Raw genomic sequence first — 5,630 nt, 5'->3', positions numbered from 1 at the left:
TGTGCGCAAATAGAAATATCTCATGCTTTCTAAAGAAAACTAGTATGTTTAGAAATGATATATATATATCTGTATGGATATCCACAATGATGACCTGGCTTTTGTTCTTACAGTTTTCTCTGAAATATCTGATTTTATTGCAAATTCAAAAATCATTTTTGGAGATTTTAACACTGTATTAAACATTTAGTAAATCTCTCAAGTAGATCAGCAACTCTAAGGCATGTAGCATACATCAAAAGAAAGGAAAATAAAATATGAAGGATTTTGGTCTTGGCGACGGGGACTCAAAAATGTAAAAAACATGGGTTGTATTTTTTTTCTCTGCCATACGTCAATCATTTGTTTTCCTACAAGCAATTCTATTATTGAAAAAAAAGAAACTTACAGAAAATATTCTATCATCATGTTTCCATATACAGAACCCATTTTAAAGCATCATACACATGGCAGTTTAATAACCCCCAGATATGACAGATTTATAAAGACTTGGCTAACTTTATTCAAACAAATGGTCTTTACTTCTAGAAAGAAAAAAAATCATTAACATCTCATAAAAGAAAAAAAACAGGAAAAAAATTGGAACACAATATTGAGTGAAAACTTGAACAACTAACAGACAGACACACAACAAATCCAAACGAACAAACACTGAAAGAACTGCAAAATTCTCAATTATGACTAAATAATATTTTATCTAAAAAGGCAGAATTTTTGGTATAAGAAACTTTAATATAATAAATGTAAATACAGTATTGAATCAAGCAAATTCTTTGCAAATCAGTCACATTTCTGGACAACACTGTTAATTCAATTTACATTTATTTATATGGTGTGAACTCACAACAGTCACTTTAAGGCATTGGATTGTAAGGTAAATACCCTACAATAACAATAACAACAACCTCTTTGAGCAAATGGGAAGTAAAAACTCGCTTTTAACAAGAAGAAAGCTCCGGCAGAACCAGGCTCACAGACGGGCAGCCAGGAAGACAAGACAAACAACACACTGTAGAAGAGAGCCAAAGATTAATAATAACTAATGATTAAATGCAGAGTTGTGTATAAAAAACACAGTGAGTGAAAAAGAATTAGTTCTCTAGTCATAAAAGCAGGACCTTTTAGTTATGGACACACAAAACCAAGTGTTCAATAGTCATATTCAATAGACAGCTCAGCTCCTCTCTTCACTTTCTATAAGTGTCTAAAAAAAACTGCATATCTGGTTCCACATGCACTTAGGGACATGTTTGAACATGCTGTTCAATTTGATACAAACTGATTTGCACAGAAGTCCAATAACCAAACACCATTTGGGTTCAGATCAGGAAGGCTGTTGCTCCGGTCACACCGCTAAATGAAACTTTTAATAACAGGCAACAGAGTGTGACAACAGTTACCATACGGAACAAGCTCAAATAAGTTGCACTAAATAATCAGTGTAGATTATCACTAACAAACCTGCTACCAGCAGCCACCAATCTTCATTTTAACCCAAAGTAGTGTCGTTAAACTGGTTTCAAAATGTGGTTGAATTTAAAACCTTCATATCTACAAACTACATTAAAACAGCTTTAAAAAAAGTTATCATGATCACTACTATAACGCTATACAGATAATTATCTTTGATTTAATCAGAGTTCTGCCTTTGCCAGCATGTAGTCCAGTTGGTTTTATGGTTAGTTTACTGGGGGGGTGAACACAGTTGTGCCCGAGTTTGTTTTTCTCCCCCCTACAATTGCAGTATTCAGGAACCTTCAAATATAAATTCATCACAAACATCAAAAGTCTTGTTCCATTTAGGCATTTATAAAAGCAATGACACATTTCCTGTTCAGTTTATTCACCTTTTAAAGAGGTAGCTTGACAACACAGAAAGTAGGGACAAAAAGGTTTAAGTATATTTCTCAAATAAAGATGATTCCATCACCATCACATCTAGGCCAATAAAACAGACAGATGACAAATGTTCAGCCAAAATGAGAGGAACAATCATGCATTTGTCTGTTATTGAGCCTCTTGTACATTAATGCTTGTACCATTGTATAATCAGACTTCAGCACCACATCATCTTGCTGTTTTTGTTATGACCCCAAATGAGTGATGCCATAAACTTGCAGTAAAGAGTTTACTAGAAAGCAGTTTCTCATAATCTGCAAACCTCGCAATTGACATTTGGTGGCTTTCAAACAGAACGTTGGTTTAAGGGATTTCAGCATTTGCTTCATTTTTCCAACCAGAATTTACAGCCATCTTTTCTCTTCAAAACACCACATGGGAAACTTGCATCTCTTAATCACTGAGCTCAGTTGCAAGACAACCTCAGAATTATCCAACTCAAAACGTACACTTGCTGTACTGCAGTGTAAAATGTGTGTTCAATATTACCTATTGATGCTGCTGCTTAGATTAACAGACATTAAAAAGGCAAACATTGATAGATCTGGTTTTAAACCTTCAAATGAGGGATTAGAGAAAAAAAATAAAAATAAAAACCCTCGTCTTGAAATCTAAAGCCCCTGTGAGGTTGAGGTATGCAGACAGAACTCCACATCCTGACATGACATTTGCCGAAACTGGTCAATGTAGCCAAGACAGCAGTTGCATCCCCAAGTCATCCAAAACCGCCTGTCAGGATCACTGTCGACACAAAACCAAAGCACAAGTATTACTATTATTATTCAATCTGCACAGTGAAGGTAACTGAACTATTACCAGCAGCATGTTTCAGGCCTTCAGTCAGGTTCTGGTAAATTGTTTTTACTTAAACCTGTGCCAAGTCCTGACTTTCTCTCCCAATACTAAGATTCTCCAGCAGAGATGAGCCAGTCTCTGTCAGAGCAGTACAAGATTGGGTTCACACCATTTCTCCACATCCTTCATGTACATCACACATGCCTACAGTCAGTCAGCATGAGCTCCTTGCAGCATAATGTGTTATTATTCACTAATCAGTGCATACAGGGCAAAAACTTAAACACAAGTAAAAGTTGTCAGTGAGACCCACCTGCAGTCTGTCGATATCAGTACCACAGATCCTCTGCCTGCAACACAACCACAAACACTATTATCTCATCTATTCACAACAGCCTTCATGCTCAGCGCCAGGCCAGTGTCAGTCCCAGTGTAATAACTTTAGATTTCCCACCCACCAAGAAACTGATTTGAATTGTCCAAGAATTTCCAGCTAATGTGTCTGGCTGGATGTTCTCCTCCCACAAATGACTGATCAGTGCATCCCCATCGGAAACTCATGCCACTTTGGATGGAGTAAAATCTGAGTAGGCAGCAACATCTAGCTGCTGTAATGTTGTGAGTCTGTGGCATCAGTTGGTCCCTGTTAACTACACTAGCTAAGAGTCTGAAGCAAATCTAGCTTAACATCAGTCTGAAATTACACCAGGAATGACAAAGATGTGAACATGACAAGACTGCTAAATAGTTCAATGCAGAAAGAACACTTCTATAAACTGAATTAATAAATGTACCTTTACGCCTAAAGGCAAGCAGTGTGTAGTTCTATTCCATTGCCAACACTCAGCCATCATGTCTGTTTAACACTGGGTGCCAGCATGTCTGCAAGAGAAAACACCAGTGCAACATCAGGATAGTCTTCAAGATGACAATTTGTAGGTGTTCACATTTAAGGCGTTTTTAATTTGTCTGCATCTTCAGACTCAAGACAAAAATCATACATCATCATCTGAGAAGGGATCAACTTTAAAGTGAAAAATAATGCAATGGCACAAACCAAATTCACATCAAGCCCCATTTTCTAAACTGAAGTCAGGGAGCACACAAACGTGCCAATTTATTCTTATGTTGTCACAGTTACTTCTGCTAGCAGACTTATGTGGCAGCATATTTGTGAGAACAATGGAGAAATATGTAGTTGCAAAGGGAATCCCCCCCCCAAACAAAAATCTCATTACAAAAATGGAAAGTTTATCTAGTTTAAACACTTTCACTTGGCATTTCCCTTGCCCATGTCACTCAGTACTATAAAAGCTATAAACAGAATTAATTAGGCAAAGGGGAAAAGACTTTGTCTTGAACAGACATGCCCCCACACATTTTTTTAATGGACTGGCTTTTATATAGCCGTTTAATAGCCAATAAAGCACTTTCTAATTGATCATTAGTTTTTCTTGGAAATGTTTTATTCCCAAAAGCAGATTTCTCAGTTAAGCCTCAACCGTAACACTTTAAATCTAAAAGACTTACCAACGAAAGTCACTGCCTGTGGTGTCCGTTCCGTAGTAACAACATGGCGGTGCCGCAGGAGTGTCCACTGCAGCCTGTCCATCTGAACCCACTGGGAAAAAGAGAAGCGCGAAACCAGTTAAAAACGTCCGGCATGAGAAGCACTGAGTGGTAACAGCAGACATCCGTCATTGTTTAACACGCTGTACTTCATCTTTGTATGTTGGGCAGACACTGCGATTTTTTTCAGTGGCGCCAAACTGTGCGTCCATAAAATGAAGGTTATAACAGAAATTGTGTCGCTCGCTCTCCCTCTCTGTCTCTCACTCACACAGACACACACACCACCACCATCAACTTTGCTAAATTGCTAATGAAAAACATTGATCAGGCAGCTGTGATTGAGCAGCATGTAAATCCAACTATTTTTACGGTTGTTGTGGTCGTGATCATTTTGTGAGGCCACATGGAAAAGGCTCGGATGAGCTTTCCAAAGTTCTACAAGTTGTGCCTCCATCGCTTGTGTCCAGATCACACGCTGCACTGCCGCTCCGTCTTTTTCACCGACATTTATGTTTGCGCGTGCGCAGTGTGAGAAGCTGCGGTGACACCCTCACGACGGTCGGGAGTCGGGACCAAGCGATTGATGATCGGGAGCTGGTCATGAGGTGTTAATCGCTTCTCGTTACCCCACGTATACTACACGATGCACGACGCACGATGAAGGCCAAAATCGGGCCGATCGCCAAAACGGTCGCACGGCTCAAAAAGGGCCAAAAATCGCACAGTGTCTGCCCAGCTTAACGTTGCTCCTCGCACAGGAGTAGCCCACAGACTGGTTGTTGCACATATTTTTTGATGCTGTCTCCCATAAAGAGCCCACAAGTAAACGCGGACTGCCATTGCACTACACCCGCTCTGCGCACTCATAAAACTTTCGAGTCCTGTTTTAACACAAATTTGTCGCATGGATAAATTACACTCGCGTTAGTCCTTTTCCTTGTCAACGGGCCTTTACTGATCAGACCTCACCATAATGAATTTTCCTCCTTCTGCACCACATCTTCCTGCTGACTGAGAGGCAGACCACGCGTCTCGTGTCAATTTATTAAGCCCGGATACCGCTGTGCATTGTGGGACAGGAAGCTCTTCCATCTGTTTTTTTTTTTACCTTTATTGAAAGAAATTATCATATACAAGACAAGTCAAGGAAACAGACCAGTATTGAAACAATTTATATTATAATGTTGATGAAGCAAGTCATTTTAACTTTAAAGGGAGAAAATAAAAACATCTAGGGTATAATAATAAGGAACATAGGCCTTTTGACACAGGCAGGAATATTCAGAATAGCAAGTACTTTGTGATTTTACAGTATAACAGCAGTTTTTTATTTATATTAGAAATAAGCCTAAGTGACTTAAAAT

General features: G+C 38.8%; 1 long non-coding RNA gene across 1 annotated transcript; it reads right to left on the bottom strand.

Annotated features, from left to right (window-relative positions):
- Positions 1-805: 805 nt before the first annotated feature.
- Positions 806-5,323, bottom strand: LOC146392967 (uncharacterized). Its single transcript, XR_014797175.1, has 5 exons — positions 5,236-5,323; positions 4,225-4,315; positions 3,489-3,576; positions 3,008-3,044; positions 806-2,640 (listed from the first exon to the last, which is right to left on the bottom strand). It is a non-coding gene; the product is annotated as an uncharacterized LOC146392967 (long non-coding RNA).
- Between the last annotated feature and the right edge of the window lie 307 nt (positions 5,324-5,630).

This window comes from Perissodus microlepis, chromosome 2, assembly GCF_051167445.1.
Source record: "Perissodus microlepis isolate ML-2025 ecotype Zambia chromosome 2, ASM5116744v1, whole genome shotgun sequence".
In the NCBI taxonomy this organism is placed as follows: Eukaryota; Metazoa; Chordata; class Actinopteri; order Cichliformes; family Cichlidae; genus Perissodus; species Perissodus microlepis.
This window is presented reverse-complemented; position numbering and strand designations above follow the sequence as displayed.